Here is a 17,409-nt window from a genome sequence, read left to right on the forward strand (position 1 = left end):
GACTTTGGAGCAACCCTTGGTATCCCTATTAGTGAGACGATTCTCGCATGTCCCATGGCAAAAACACTGTTCAGAGGAGGTGTCTGAGGCAGAAAAGGCTTAAAGTGTAATTGGAAGTCCCCTTCATAATATCCTCTTCATAATACATTATCTTCTAACAATGGCAGAGGTATCAGCTGCTCACAGAAACTCTGATAAAATTCATTATTAAAACTGTCCTCTCCAGGGCATTAGTTTTTATTAACATCTTGAAGTTCATCTTTTATTTCTTCCTTTATTATTTTAACATCCTAGACTCTAGTCTCCTTGTAAGGTTCACCCTCACATGAGCTTGTTTCATTAAAAACTGAAATTCTATGAAAATTTTATTAAAGTCCTTTGGATGTGCCTCACGTGCATGTGAGTGAGCCTAGATGTCCTTCCACTGACACAAGTGGAAGTTGGTCTTAGGCCTCCTTGCTCCTGTTTTGCAGGTGGAATTGTAACTATAAACCCACAGGCCATGGGAACTGGGCTTGGTAGCCTGACGAGTCCTTTCAGAATACTCTTCTTGGAGAGATATCCTCCCTGGGGCCACCAACAAACAATGGTAACCACTTGCAATGCACTGCAGGCCTGGGGCCTTGCTACCCCACATCCTCCCCAAGAAATCTGTGTTCACAAGAGGTCTTTACCACTTCAGAGGATGCCCCTTTGCCCCGAAGTCTTTTGTTGGTTCAAAGAGCAGATGTGGTGCAGGCAACAGCAGTGCCAGCTTCCCCCAGCGTCCCCCAGCACTCACCTGGAGGGAGCAGCTGAACAAGGGGAGGTGGTTCAGCCCTACTGCTTTTTCCATTCTTCAGCCTTTTAGCTGAGCTGGCCTCAAAAAAGTACCAATTACTGCCACTTGTAGCAATGGCCTTGATGATGGGGAGAGCTGTCAGCTGGGAAGTGGACTGACACAACCAGTTCATTTCACATAGGTCAGCAAACAGCCATCAGATTAAAATGATTTTTGTTCACTATCGACCTGGGCTCGATTGGAGCCAGTGACCCAGAGATGAAAGGCTCAGAAAGAAGGGTTTCTATTTTGTATATGGTCACACATCACTTCTGTCTCCACCTCACTCATTTTCTTGTTCAAAACTCTTTCTTTTTTCTTTTTTTTTTTTTTCTTTTCTCCACCCCAAAAATTATAAATCCATCCTCTACTCTTTTAATTGCAATGCACCATATGGGGATCTGTTGAGGTTTTGTTAAGGCTTCAGTAATCTATTAGTCATTCTCTCCTTTGTGTTACAAAAGATCTATCCTTCAAGAGGCATGTATTGATTTCAGCATTTCTGCAGCTTGTTTGAATTTGGAGAGCACTTTGTGAAGTAAAGCACAGCCTGGTTTGAAATAAACAATGACAGCAAAATAGCATTAACAGTATCAGGAATGCTCTTATAGAGGATTCAACATGCAAACTATACAAGGAAAAGTTAAATGAATGGGAAAAGAGATGGACTGGTAGCCCCGACCTGCTTCTTTTGGGGAATAAAGTAATATTCTCTTTGGTTTAAAATGTCTCTATAAATTTTTAAAACATTAGCAATTCTTTAATTCTATCATAGCACACTCTTCTCTCTCATTTTTTGTTCCCTTGCCTCTCCCTATGACACATAAATGAAGTTTCTAACCTTTTTTTTTTTTTGTTAGAAAAAAGGACATGTACTGGGAAATTAATATCCTTAACAATTTTTTTAATGCTCTGTATTGTTCCAGACCTTCTCCATTTATTTTTTGTTTGACAGAATTTCCCTCTCATCTGTGCTTCTGTTTAAGTCCCACTGTAATGACGGGAGTCTCAACATTCTCCTGAATTAAGATCCTTGTTGCTTGTGAATTTCACAAGAAGCTCACAAATCCTAGTTTCTTTTTAATGCATGGGTAGTTTTTTTTCTTTCTATGCCAGGGACAAAACAAAGATGATATAAATGGGACTTGAGTAAAATTTTAGATCTTATGAAAACAATACCAATAAAGATGTGGGACTCTGTAATGGCTCTCCTTACCATGATCATGATATTAACACCCATTTTTTAAGGATGGCAAAGTAAATCTACATAAAAGCGGTACATTCTTTCTCCTCCTAAATGAATAGTGGAAATATGGTAGCCCACACTTAAATCAATGTAATTTTCAGGCATTCAGAACAAGGCATTTTCCCAGGACCATATTCCCTGTAAAATTCATCATCAGTGATAAACTATTCATTTTGATTAAACCTGTAATCCGTCCCCTAAAACACTGGTTATTATCATCCTTGCTACAGTTGAGCAGTATCATCATCATCCTCACCACCATCATTACCATATGAATTGGTGGTAATAACTGATTTTGTTGGGATAATTGCTTCTTTGTCATGTCTGCTACTGCATTTCCAGCACATGGGTGATGGTTGAAGACCAGGGATGGACAGTATTTAATTCCTCCAGACACTTGCATTTAACCCACACAAATCTGCAAGCATCAACCCTTATTCTGAAGCTTTTACCACTGACAAGCTGGAGCTGACTAGCACTGATCTTTGGGAGACAGAATTCTTGTTCTTCAAGAGTGAGCTCTTTTTATTTAGGTGGTAATGCTGAAAACATGGACCACAGAAAAATAGTCCTGGAAGGCACCTTTGGAAGTCCTCAAGTCCACAGCACTATGCCAAGGCAGGATCAGCTCTACCAGTGTGACATATCATAGGATCATAGAATGGTTTGGATTGGAAGGGGCCTTAAAGATCATCTAGTTCCAACCCCCCTCACGTACAGGGACATCTCCCCCTTGACCAGGTTGCTCAAAGCCCCATGCAGCCTGGCCTTGAACACTTCCAGGGAGGGGGCATCCACAGCTTCCCTGGGCTGTGGGTGGAGGAGCTTCTGCTCCTTCACATTAAAGAATTTCTTCCTAATGTCTAATCTAAATCTACCCTCTTTCAGTTTGAAGCCATTACCCCTTGCACTATCACAACAAGCCCTTGTAAAAAGTTCCTCCCCAGGTTTCCTGTAGCCCCTTCAGGTACTGAAGAGCTGCTGTTAAGTCGCCCTGGAGCCTTCTCTTCTCCAGGCTGAATATCTCCCTTCCTGAGAGATATTTTCTAATTTATTCTTTAAGACCTTCAGTGACACATATTCTGCAATCACTCCCAATGTCCTTTGTGTTCACAACTGTCAGAAAGTTTTCCTAAAGCCTGAATGAGCTTCTGACTTGTGGATAAGGAGAGCAGGTTATCTCTTCTTTATTGGCAGCCTTTCACATAATTGAAGACTTTCACCTTGTGTGCCCCAGACTTTTCTGAATGTGTCCACCCCAAGCTGTTCAGTCTTCTCTCATCTTCTTTGGGCTTCCTCCAATTTCCACGCATCTTGCTTCAACAGTGATACTCAAAATTTGCACAGAACACCAACGGTGAGTGAAGTACAGGACTGTCATACATTGACAATACCTGCTCTCAATTCAATATATATGCTTATAACTTTTAAGATATATTATAATATTACATATATTTATGAAAATAGAAGATATTTTTGTTTATACAAGCCAAATTAATATAGCAGTAGCATTATTCATGAAAAGCATACAATAATAGCAGTCTGGTGCAGTCTTGGCATGGGGCTGGCACCTGTGGCTTTACCAGTTGTTTTTCTTAGGAAGAACATTATTCTGTCCTTGAAAAACTTCTAAGCTGAATAATTTTGCCTCTTTCCCTGGAGAATTTGCTTCCAGCATTAGAAGATTTTGACCCCTGTATTCGTCTAACTAGAATGCATGCTAGAAACAGGATAGTTTCTGATTAATTGAACTGCACTATTTTTTGCCCTCATGCATGCGTAGTGTACAGATAGAATATTGTATGATGTGATTGCTGTGCGATACTCCACTAGTTCAGTGAGGCAGATGGATCCAGGAGAGCTCCAAAGTAGAAGCTGTGGCTAGAGGGATGCTGAGCCTTTGCTAAGAAGTTCTGCAAAGAGATGCAGGAGAAATTACCTTGCAGCACTAATACAGCTTCATAGCTGTTAGAACAAAGTTTTCTTGGTTTTGACTAAGGTGGAAAGAGTTTGTGCTTGCCTGGAGTGTGGGCAGTGAGCTTGTGTCAGTCTCCAAAGCTTTTTGCAGCCAAACCCTGTGAGAGTGATGCAGAGTCTAGGTATTTTTTTAATATGTTCTGATTCATTTCAAAACCTCTGGCCCCTGGTGCTTTTCTGAAATACTGTCTAACCAGTTGTTTCCCAGTCTGAGTGCAATGCACCATCAGCTATCCAAGGAGCTGGTTTATGGAACAATCTTCTCTTTAGAGTGCACTCAGCTAAAAGGTGAATGCTTAAGGTACCTTTTGACTGACAGAAATATGAGTGGCTGTCACAAGTCTCTGATCCAGCAAGCCTGACAACTCCCACACTGAGAAAATCTCCAGACTCTGTATCACTTCTTCTCCAACCAGTAGCTGGTTTGCAAGACCACAAAATCTGGTAGTGTTCAACAAAGTACTGTTGCCTAAATAGAATGGATCCACAAATAGAACTCTGCAATGCTACAGAAATATGAAAAACAACAGAAGAGGCTATGCACAACACAACTAATGACAGAGTAGTTAAAGCCTGGAAAAGTGTTTATTGCTAGATGTTGTGCAATTCTATGGTTATGTTACACGTATCAACAAAGTCTCTTTATTATCAAGTTTAGTTCTTTTTCTGGCTTATTTTTAGGCACAGCTTCTGCCTACAAGATATTTCTGGGCAAACCAGAGATTGCAAATTGTGTGAATGCTGGTAAATGGAAATCACACAGTTTTGTTCAGCTTTCTTGACTTCTGTGAAAAGAAGTTCACTGTCTTTGGCTGCAGTATTAGAATAGAAAATTATGCAATAATACTAATATTACTAATAGTATAGTAGCAATTATATCACTTTTGTTCTTTCCTCAGTGATTTGCAAGAATGGTTGGCTTCAACCCTTTGTATAATACTATTTTGGTTTACAGTCATATAGGCATTAGTGCTGGACAATGTAGTGTCTCTTTGTAAAATCTAATAGTTTCCTCTCTGAGGGCAGTATTTTTACTTGAAATTTGGCAATGAGTTCCTGTGCAGCATCTTGGCTCCTGTATCTCCTAATCCGTAATTTGGCATTGTTTCCATGAAGCTCAGACTTGGGGATTTGGCATCACAGCCCAACATGTTTCTCCTCTCACTTTTCTCCCACTGCTCCCCACCAGCTAAACTGGAACAAGAAATAATTAAATTCTACATGTTCCAAGTGAGGGGGGGAAAAGTGGCCTATGGTAAGACTGACAGGCCTTGTGCTGTGTAGAGTTGAATTATCAGAGGGAAATTCTTGACTTGCAAGTAGATACTGAAACAATGTTTTAAAAACTCATGACTTTAAGGCACATGGGTGAACATCAGAAATATTTATTCTGTTTTCTTTTTGTTGTTGAGATCTTACTTGAGTGTAGGGGAGAATATTGTTCCCAGGAACAAAGAATCACAGAATTTAGGGGGTTGGAAGGGACCTCTGGAGATCATTGAGTCCAACCCCCTGCTAGAGCACAGAATCTAGGGCAGGTCATTCAGAAACACATCCAGGTGGGTCTTGAAAGTCTCCAGAGAAGGAGACTCCACAACCTGTCTGGGGAGCCTGTTCCAGTGCTCTGTAACCCTCACAGTAAAGAAGTTCTTCCTCATGTTGAGGTGGAACTTCCTGTGCTCGAGTTTGGGTCCATTGACCCTCGTCCTATGTCAGGGCATGACTGAAAAGAGATTGGCTCTTCCTTCTTGACAACCACCCTTCAGATATTTATATATATCAATAAGATCTTCTCTCAGTCTTCTCTAGGCTAAACAGCCCCAGGTCTCTCAGCCTTTCCTCATAAGACAGGTGTTCCAGTCCCTTCATCATCCTTGTAGCCCTCCATTGGACACTCTCAAGTAAATCCCTGTCCCTCTTGAACTGGGGAGCTCAGAACTAGACACAATACTCCAGGTGGAGTCTTACTAGGGCAGAGTAGAGGGGGTGCAGAGTAAGAACTTCTAGCTTCTAGTAGGTGGCTCAAAATGCTTGGATTTCTCTCTGTTTAGGAAACAGCTAACACCACATGGTCTCAGATGCTCATTTCACACAGAATTACCCAGGGAAGCCAGGCCTACCTGCATATTTCCTTAGAGGTGAAAAGTAGGAGTGACAGTACCCTCAAGCAGCTGTAGACCCTGCCTCCCTTGCACCTTTTTGCATTCAGGGAATGTATAAGGTCCATCAGCTCAAGTAGAGCAGTGCCTCTGGCCAGCTTTTGGGCTATTGTTGTTGTACGGTGTGGCTACAGCATATTAAGCCACAAACATCTATCTTTCTGCCTGGGATTTCCTGAACTGGTTTTGATGTCTCCTCTGCATGCTCGTGCCAACATGACACAGTCCTGAGAACACAGTGGTGCAGCCTAGAGCTTTGGACTGCATCAGAAGTTATCAACCTGTTGGTATATATCTCCTTTCCTCTTGGGAAGAGGACAACTTTGCACAGAATAACAGAGTTTGTTGGTGATTTCTTAGGTTTTCTTTAGGGAATCTATTACAGTGATATCCTAAAAATGCAGTACGTTTCTATACTATCTCTGGATAGAAGTGATATTTTACTATAAATGTGCACTGATTGTAAGAAGAAAAAACAAAGCATTGGCAAAATATTGAAAGGAGCAGTCAGAAATAAGAAAGTGTAATGAAGAAGATAAAATTGATAAAAAAGGATGTAATAAGGAATGAAATGCAGAAAATTGATAAGGGAAAGCCAAAGTTGGGTAAATCACTGTCTGGAGTTGCCAAACACAATGAACAGGAATTTTTAAACTACAGTCGGAACAAAAGAATTCCTAAAGATGGTGTATAAATATTAGCAGATGGAAATTACAAAAAAGGATTCCCTGGATGTGGAAAAACAAGTATTTCACAGCTATTTGGTTTTCTTTTCTTGATGTAATTTTATTTTATGAAGATCATAAGAGCTCTTTTCAGACACTGAGTTACTGAGAGGAAATCAAGGCAACTTCTTTTAGTGACAGTCATTTATAAACCATCAGGGTTCAGTAGCTTATATCCTGAAGCTCAGAAACCATAGGCTGAGGAAATCTTCAGCTTGTTGACATTCATCTTCAATTAATCTCAGAGTACCAACTATATTCCAGCTGTATGGAATGCAAATGCCCTGCTGCTATTCAATGAGGACATGTAGGATGACCCAAGTAACAGTGACACAATTAGCCTACCACTTATCTCAGGGGTAATAATGCTTACATTGATAAAGTTTTTAATCAATAAAGAATTAGAAGATGGAAATACCTTTGGATTAATGACACTAAAAAAAGCTGATCTTGTCAAATGACTGCCAGCTTCTTCCTCAATGAGGTGCAAAATTCAACTTTTAGAGATAATTACAGAGATTTATTTTTACAGCATTAATGCAATGGGACACTAATTGAGACTAAAATTCTTTAAATATCACTAGATCATGTGATAAATATTTTAAGAGCTAGTTACTTGCCTGTATTGAAGAGAAATTGTCCCTAGGTTAGTGTCTTTCAATGAGATTGTTCCGAGTGTGCTTGGCAGCAGCCAGAAGCAAGGCTCATCCTGCTCCTTAAGTGGGTCGCTCCTTAAGAAAGTGGTGTTGCCTCCTGGAATAGGGCAATTTTCAGAGAGTTGGCACTCACATTGGACAAGCTGCCTGAGGATGGCTATGGCAAAGGGGTCAAAGCAGTACTAGGGTGCTTGCACTGGATTAGCTAGTGACAGGAGGCAGTCACTTTTAACAGCAAAGAGAGATCAACAAAGTGCCTTCCAGTGAACACCATAATGAGTTAAACCAGTTAATATGGTCAAGAAAAATGACATAAATATACAAATATTGCATAGAAATCTACATACTTTCACAAGATGAAAATGCCACGTTCAGGATGACTCTTTTACTCCATTAGAACCAAACTGGGCAAAACTGAACATTGAAGGCAGGCCCATTCAAATAAGAAACTAAGTACACATTTTTGAAGAGTAAAGTTCATTAAAATACTGGCACAAACTGCTACAGGTGGTAGTATTTTCCCACACACATATATATATATATATATATATATATAAAAAATTTCATTAGGACAGGAAGGGTGATCTGTTTTAGTCAAGTACAGGTAATTAGCCTCAACAGGGGAATAACGGCAAAATATGATGGCATACGGTATGCAGAAAGAGAGAGCAGATGATCTAACAATCCCAGTGGTATCTGACTGTGAAATTATGAAATCTGTCTGATCAAATTTAGTGCTAGCAAAGTTCTGATCTCCAAACCCGGGCTTGGCTCAGGAGCATCTATAATGTGTTTGGATCCAGGCAGGTCAGCCTGTTGTTACTACAGGCTTCACAGATTCTGAAAATTCATTGAACTCATCGAAATAATGAAACATTGAAGCTGGACTAGTTTACTGTATCTGCCAACTGTGAATGGGCAGCAGCAGATGTTTGCTGCTCAGCAATGACAGAGACAGTGGTAGGGCCAAGTCTAGAAACCTGCAAAATCAATGGGAGGAGTCTCGCTGACTGATGTTGACTTAGGATGAGGCAGAACCAGGGTCATGATATATCCACTTATTTATATAGGAATGACTGAAATCCAGAGAAAGTGATGCAGGGTTTAATATAAACATTATAGGCATGCCACTCATGCAAGCTGGTGGAGAATTCATTCTCACTCAGTGGCTATTACCTGCTGAAAGCTCCTCTCTGACATGTCAGAGACACTAGGCTTTAAAATATTTAACATGTTATAAACTCATAGGTTGCAATGTCATCTTTGCTGTTTTTTGTGAAACAGGTCCCAGCCTTTGACTGCTAAAAACCTGGGGGGGGAAATACAGAAAAACTAAAGAGCATTTAAAGTCTGACCCAAGCTAATAGGATGTACAAACCACCAAGCCCAGACTGACACACCGGCATTTATCCTGCTCCCCTTCCTGCCACAGAGCAAACAGCCCTACAGCCCGTACTGGCAGCAGAGTTGTTTCCTTCCAGCTGAGTGGATGCTCCAGCACTGGGTGTGGTGTTGAGTCAAGTTGCCCTCTCCAGGGCTTCATTGTTCACCCAGGAATGTGTTAAAACTAATCAATGCCGTATCCTTTACCAGGAACTCTGTGTCTTCGAAGAAAAAAAAAAAAGAATGAGTTAAAGTTAGGGCACTGGCCACTGTGTTGAATTTCCTGCCTTTTGTGGTCAGCCTATCTTCAAGCACTCAGCCATTATTTCCAGGCTGAAGTAGAGACTGATATAGATTTGTATTTATTAATGATTTTAGTGTATGTGGGGGCGAGTTACTTTTGTGTGCAGTTGTGGTGGTGGTTTTGTTGTTGTTGTTGTTTTGTTTGAGTTTTTTCGTGGTTTTCTTTTTTTTTTTTTTTTTTTTTTTAATGTTTTGTTGTTCTTGCTGCTGCAAACACTTGTGCCTGGAGAAAAAAAGAATTAAAACAGGGAAGAAAAATAGATCAGCCTCTATCAATTGGCCTGTTCAGCAAAGAAGGAATAGATTTTACTCTAATCTGTACCATTAGCATAACAAGAGAAATGCTGGAGCAGTTGTTAATAACAGCAAAGAGGTTGTTTAAGTCAAGCATGTGTTTCAGCTCCACGGGCTGATTAATCTTGTCACCATTTTTTTTTTGTTGTTGTTCAGAAAACTTTTCACTGGAGGCAGAGGCGAAGGTAGGGGGAGGGATAAAAAAAAGCCCCCCCCCCCCCCAAAGGAGGCAGCAGAATAGCCACGTCCCCGCCTTCAAACCTGTCTCTGTGTCTACCCTTACTTCTGCCTGGATTAGTCGACATAAAGCTGTTTTCTGCAGCCAGGGCCCTCAATGGCAAGTTAAATTCAGACAGATTGTGAGGAGTGGAGAACATGGGCCTGAGAAAAGGGACCCAGCTCCCGCTCTGACCCCGCTTTGTTCCCCCGCCGTGGTCACCTGCCACCCCGCACAAAGGCCCGCGCCGCCGCCGCCCTGACCCAGGCTGGCCCCATTGGCTGCCGCCCCGCTGTTGCTGGGGAAGGAAGGCCAGGGAAGGCCGGGAAAGGCCAGAGGAGGCTGGAGAAGGCCAGGAAGGATGGGATGCCAGCAAGCCTGGCCACCCAGCTGGTGGGCGCTTGCGCAGGGTGACTGGGTAGAGGCCACGAGCTGGTGCCTGGTGGGCAATGGGGAGGCAGTCACTGGTGGCCATGAGGCGTGGGGCAAGCACCTGGGCACCCCGCTGCTGCCAAGGTCGAGGTTGGGTGGCTGATCTCCTGTCCAGTAACCTCTTCCTGATCTAAGGACAGGCCTCTCCTGACTCTGCTTTGCTTTATCTTAGTCTCTGTTTGGCCTGGTGGGAGCTGTCACTGCTTGGCTAAATTAAAAACAAACAAACAGCGAGTGATCAAGAGCAGCCTTCAGCTCATGCCTGCTATCAAAACCTACCTGCACATGGCAATTTTTTTTTTTTTTCTAGTTTGCAAATGGATCTTCTGACAATAATGCTTGAGGGAGGAGAAGAAACAACAAATCGTAGCCTAAATACGCTGCTCACCCGTAATAAAGGAATTTTGTCCATACTTGTTCCTGCTGCTGCAACAAACACAGAAAAAATATTGCTGCCTCTATGCAAACAATGTGCCAGTGCAGCTTTTCATTCAGAGAAGCTGCTGGCAGGGCTGAAGTTAGTTCTGGTTTATAACACTGGTGAGGCTTTGGCCCCTTGTTAGTGTCTAAGGGGCAGGGTGTGCCAACCATCTTCTCAGGAGCCATCCACTGACTCCAGCAAGACCACAAGCAGAGAGGAGTCAAAACAAAGAGCAAGACAGTTCCTGTGATTGGCCTGAAATAGGAAAAAAATATCCAGTGAAGCTCACTGAAGCAATGTTATGCCATTTGTGGAAAGCACTGCTTTTTTGCCTCCATACATCACACCTGGGGTTTGCTATATTTTACTGAAGATCTCAGGAAGGTCATAGCACCCTTCATAGTAGGTCTTACTTTGGTTTGCCTTGTTACAGGACATAATAAACACACAGCTTCTCCTGCAAAAAAAGCTGTCACTAAAGGATTCTGTATCCTAATGGAAACAGTAAAGGATACAGTGATGCCTCAGGGAACTACAGACTCAGAAATGGTGAAAGGTTTGCAGCAGTTGAGCTTCTGCAGGTAACCTGGGGCAAAACTTTAAGCTTGAACTCTGTCAGAGTATTTGTATATTGTGATCTGGCTCAATGATTGTGTCACAAATCACATCATCTAGCTACAGGGATAATTTTATGAGTTCCATCTATGGGTATTCATTGTTTTTTAAAGGTGCGTCGCACACAGTTTGTATCTGTGGATTCCTTCACATGCACACACTCTCTTTCTCCTTTTTTTAAAATGAAATAGTGACTTTATCTACAGAAATCTGCCTATGCATATTTTGTGGTCATCATGGTCATCTGCTTCCCCAGCCTCATCCTGTCTTAGTGATAGAAAAGCTGCAAGTGTGTATCCCAGATGTGGTTTTCCTTCTGTTACCTGTTGCATCTGGAAAAAAGATTTCGGAGTGCAGAGAGGAACTCAATTTTGAATTCAACAAAGATGTCCTTAGATTTTTACATGCACAGAGAGAATGTAAAACGGTTCTAAATCAGACTTTTTTTTTAATCATTCAAATTTATGATAACACTGAAAATGGACTTTAAATAACTAGCAGAAGTTTGAGGGCAAGATGAGCTGGTGCCAAACAGAGTTGTATGTATATCTGTATGGTACTTTTTCTTTACATTCCCTCCATACTGGCACTACAGACAGCATTATTGGACCACATAAGGTAAAAAACAAAGCTGAAGTAATATGAGTTCCCTTTTAAAATGGGAATTGCAGAGATAGAACATAATTCCCCTCCTCCTCATAAGACCCCCCCCCCCCGGAAATATAATATAGGTGATGCAAAATGTAATAAAATGAGGCTAACAAAGAAACAGAAGCTAACTGTAGTCTTGCTAATGCTGCCCTGATATTTGCTTTGTCACCATGTGCTGTACTGTGCCACCTGACAGTTCCTCAAGACTGGGCAGAAGGAGTGATGAGAATTTTTGGGGGGTGTCTTGGTTTTACAAGTTCTTTCTTCACAAGTTCCATGGTTCCATCCCTGCACCCCCCCAATATTTTGATCTGCTCTAAGATGGATTTGAAACATCAGCTAACTACCATTGTTGCTTCCAAAGCCAGCCACCTTGTTTACTTTAAATATACAAAACTGAGAAATTACCTCTGCGGGGATTTAGACATGATTCCATAATAAGTAGCCCCAAATTAATGAAAACTTAAAAATAAGAAGGAAAAAAAAAGGATAAAAGATGCATAAATACATTTGGGGAGATAAAACATCATCATGCCCTATGTATTGTAGGGAGAGGTATTTACTGTTCTGATACAGGTGTAGAAACTACCGTAAATACAGCTGTAACTGGTAACTACATTATTTGAAAGTCCACTCTGTTACAGATTATCTGGGGGGAATGGGAGGGGCGCACACATGTGAGAGATGATGTCTCTCTTAATTGCACTGATTCCCTAGATGAAGATTTACGTGAACAGAACTGACTTAAAAATCCAACTGCTAGGGACATGGCTGTTTTTTGAGTGGGTTTTGGTCAGAAGGTACATAAGGGCAATAACTTCACAGAATCGTAAACATGGTTTTACTAGTAACATCTGTTGCGCTTTCCTTCTCCCTGCCCCATAGTGGGCTATTCTGAGCTGACATCAAGGATATTGTCCTGAGTTAAAACTGGCTCTCTGGAGACTGGACTGTTCTGAGCTTACAGTCCCTTACACTAAAAGTTCCCAGGAGAAGAGCTTGACACACTAACTGTTTGACAGAAGGACAAGGCAAGATGACAGCTTGGGACGCCTATGTCCATCAGAAATCTCAGCCTGTATTCCACTAGCTGAGGATATTTAAAGATCAGACACATAAATAATAGTATTTACATACATTTGGTTACAATGCTTAATAGCCGTATCAGGAATAAGGAGAAAAAACAATGCATCCTTTATAGGGTTTTTAAGGGAATTAAAACTGCTAGTTAGGACTTTTTTTTTTTTCCTTTTTAACTTTTATTTGTTTTTAAACCTCAGGTTTACTTAACACTAAACTATCATTATTATTTAAAAGCAAAAAAAAAGCTGTTTCACTTTCCCATCCATTGCAAGCCCTGAAGGTTTTCCTTCCAAAAATGGTCCAGCCTGTTTCTTTTTATTTTAATGGTTTGATGCATAGGAAAAGGGTTAGCTGCATAACTCAATATCTTAGATTACAGATAGCCTGCAAGAAAAGGTTTTGCAGTGTGGTAATAACTACCACTGCATCGTGGGAACAGGCTGTGGCAGACAATGATGGAATTGACAATGGTGCATACAAAGGCCACCTTTGGGAGAAACCATATCTCACAGCATGCTGGGAAAAGTGAGAAATAGTAGCAGATGCTGTCAGGACTATAAGCAACAGATGCCTCCTGGCCAGCGTTCAGCCAGTACAACCAGATCACACCATTCATAAGCAGTGAACATTTTTTTTTTTTCTCCCTCTCTTTGTAGCAGGGAGGTAGCAAATACAAATATTGCAGAGGAATTAAAAACAGCAGATGGTGGCAGCAGGATTTGATGAGATCAGGGTCAGGTATGGGTATACATTTGGTAGTGGCATTAATCATCCTTTCCCTTTGGGAACTGAAAGTTCAGGCCACTAACACAGCATTAAATTGACCACCTTCAGGTTATGTTTTACTTACCCAGTCACCCTCAATACCCCCTTGTCATCAACCCCCACTTCAACAGCATGGCCACATAGCTCTCCCGCGTATGGCTGTGGTAGATTTAAGAGAGTTTAAAAGAACATATGTTCAATATTTGGTTAATTCAATTTGTGCTTAAATCATTAATAAGCCAGCCAATCCCGAACAGGAAACGTTAAAAGCCTCCTATTAAACCCACTGCATTATCTCTCTCTCCCTTGTGCCAAGCTGGTTGTTTTCACCTACAAATGCTCTCTGTTTATTATTGGATTGAATATATTTGGTCACCTTTCATCTTCCATCTATTGCTCCAGACATTTAGCTTATAGCTCCTGTCCTAAGAGCTCCAAAGGAAATGAGGAGGTAAATAATACAGCTCCCTTGAAAAAACAAAGTTGGAAGTGTAAATGAGCTTTCTTGCATGCATTGCTCAGTGCATTGGCTTCAATACAGTCAGATCATTAAAGGAATGTAAATGAACAGTTCATTTCAGAAAGCGACACAGATTCCTTTTCAGAAGCTTTTTTTCAGATTTTAGTTTTATTTTAAGAGCGGTTTGAACTGATTACAGGTCTCTGTGTGAGGACTTGTCAAACCTCTGAGACAAGTTTTCAAAACCAAAATGTATTTTCTCTCAGTCATTGCTCTATTACAGGATTGTTGAGTAAACAGGGTGGTGATGAAGGCATAATCATTCTTCTGCTAGGCTTGTGGGTTTATTTGGCAATTAGGAGAACACAATCCAGTAATTAGACGATCTGCATTCTAGCACTGTCTGTGATGCTGGTTTCCTCACCTTTGCTAGGTGATACTTTTTCCATCCCTCAGTTTTCTCTGTTTTGAAATAGAGATTTTCATTACACCTACATCAAAGGAGTAGTGTGGGTACTTAAACAAATTATTCTTCATTTTCCCAGTGAGTTTGTGGAGTCTGAAAAATATGCCCAGTGGGTATGTTGTGTCAGATGCCAAAGCGTAGCAGTTTGGTGGTTGTAATCTAAAACTTAAAATGTAGGTTCTGAAATTCATGGTGCAGGAAAGGTGAAAGCTGACTTCCCTTTATTGAATTTCTATTTTGAAACTCTGGTGCTAGGCTTGCATGGAGTGTTCTAGGAAGACACCCAGCATTGCCTCAGCTTTCCAGGTCAGTGAACCTTTCTGGACACCCAAAGCACTGATTGTCTAGTGACATAACCCGGAATCTGGAAACCAGTTGTGGATCAAATCAGGTCTTCCAATCAAACTACTAGATTTTACTTTACATGATTTTGTAGAAATTTGCTGTGGGGATGATGAACTTCAACATCCTCATTAGAGGTTTTTCTTTGAATTCTTACTCTAAAATTCCTCCTAATTATCAGCGAGTTAGGATTTGGAGCATATTGTATCCATATGCTGGGGATAAACTAGAGATTAAGGAGGCATTATTTAATTTATTAATCTGTCTGTTGCATAAATATGCTGGGGTGAGCAGCAACGAAGACAATCTTCTGAGGGCAACAGGGGAAGAAAATATTTCCAGTTTCCTCTGCATAACTTTTCTGTCTCCCAGATTGCTATCTTCAGCATCATCAGATTCATTTGCCTCAGGATCTATGGCCTGATCTTTCTCCTACTAAAGCTAGGTGAATCATCACTATGGAAATTATAAGGGAAGACTGGGCTTTCATTATTCAGTATATCCTTTTGTTGTAATTTTTTAACAGAAAATGGGAGAAATTTTTGTGTTCAACAGCAGAGAGCACTGAACATAACTAGTATTTCCTACTCACTTTTGCACACAGAATACATGAAAAAGGGATTCTCTCAGGTAGAAGGCAGCAGGTGTAAAATGAACAGAAGGGCATGATTCTTTGTGCTAGGTTGTTTCACAGAGCACTGAGCCAGATGGAAAAACTAGATGATTTAGTTTGACCTCCTGTTTATGAGAATTTATTACATTTTTCCCAGTTACCTCTCTTTTAAGCCTGGCTGAACGCATACTTGCCTAAAGCATAGCTTGCACTTGGCTGATGCACACATGATTATCTGATGAAACTCACAGCTTTGGAATATTAACAAATAAAAAGCAGTAGACATCTGTATGGATAAAAGTATTGCCCACGTGAATGCTATCCGACCTTTGATTGTGAATGACAAGGCTCTACTGAGACATTAACATTAAAGGAATCTACAGTATACAAAACTGAGGGCTTTATGAGGCATTTTATTAATCTTTTGAATGCTCTGACATTGGCCACTGTATTTACAATAGCAGCAAAGTTATGACAGAGAAATATTCATTCTGTTACTGCTGTGATATCCTGCTTGACTGAGAAGGTCTTCAAAATCTGGACAAGCACTCGATTTACAGCTACTAGCAGCTAAGTGCCTACAGAGTAGCATAACCAAAGAGTGCTTTTATGAGATAGTTATGGTTCCTCTGACTGAAAGAAATGAAGCAACCATATTGGCTCTGACTTCTTTGAAGTTTTGAAGTGTTCTATAAAGTTCCAGATGGAATGTGAATTTTTGAAGAGTCCAAACTAGACCCTCTGCTTCCAGAGGTCTGTATAATGAACTAAACTGACCTCTGAACCAGACAGTACAGGGCCCTGTAAATACTAATTTGAATGATGATGTTTTGGAATCCATGTTCGGTTATGGAGAAAGCTATTCAGAAATGGGAAAAGACTGTTCCTGAAACTCAGCAATCCTGAACTTTGAGGTACTGATATCTTACAAACAGGGTTATAGATTTGTTCTACCTTTGATAAGAATAATATGACACACTTAAACATGTTGACTACTCCTATTCCATGTTACCAGATACTTGAAAACACATGTTCTGAGGATTGTCAGTAAAGAAATTTCACAGCAAAGATGGCAGAGCCGTGCCCACGTGACAAGGTCTTCTGCCAAGTAACAAGCAGTAGAACAAGAGCAAATGGCCTCAAGTTGCACCAGAGGAGGTTCAGACTGGATATTAGGAAAAAATTCTTTACTGGAAGAGTTGTCCAGCACTAGAACAAGCTGACCAGAGAAGTAGTTGAGTCACTATCCCTGGAGGTATTTTGAAAGATGTTTAGGTGTGGTGCCTAGGGACATGGCTTAATGGTGGACTTGGCAGTACAAAGTTAACAGTTGGACTCGCTAATATTTAAGGTCTTTTCCAACCAAAATGATTCTATGATTTTATTATTTTATGCTCCAACAGAGGTATGGGAATAGAGCTTTGGAAACTCTGAAGCAACTTGGACTGCAGTGCTCTGTGACTCTGACAGGATATGAACCTACAGTCCTGTGCCTGTCGAGATAAGGGTATCTAAAGCTAGGTCCTCAAAGATCTGATCTGACTTTAAGAATACTGATCTGCCTTTTAACTTACATGAGGACTACCAAAAGCTTTTAAGCACCTCTGCAGATCAGACCTTTGATTGAAATTCCAATATCTGGATGGAACTCTGGCCTCCCACACCTGCCTTGGAGGATCAGCAAAATCCATTCTTTTAATTTTCAAATTGGAAAGAAAATTACTTATTTGGGAATGTATTTTTTGTTAAAAGTCAGCTGCGTGTGGTAAACACAGTTCTCT

Source organism: Apus apus, chromosome 3 (genome assembly GCF_020740795.1).
Source record: "Apus apus isolate bApuApu2 chromosome 3, bApuApu2.pri.cur, whole genome shotgun sequence".
Lineage (NCBI taxonomy): Eukaryota > Metazoa > Chordata > Aves > Apodiformes > Apodidae > Apus > Apus apus.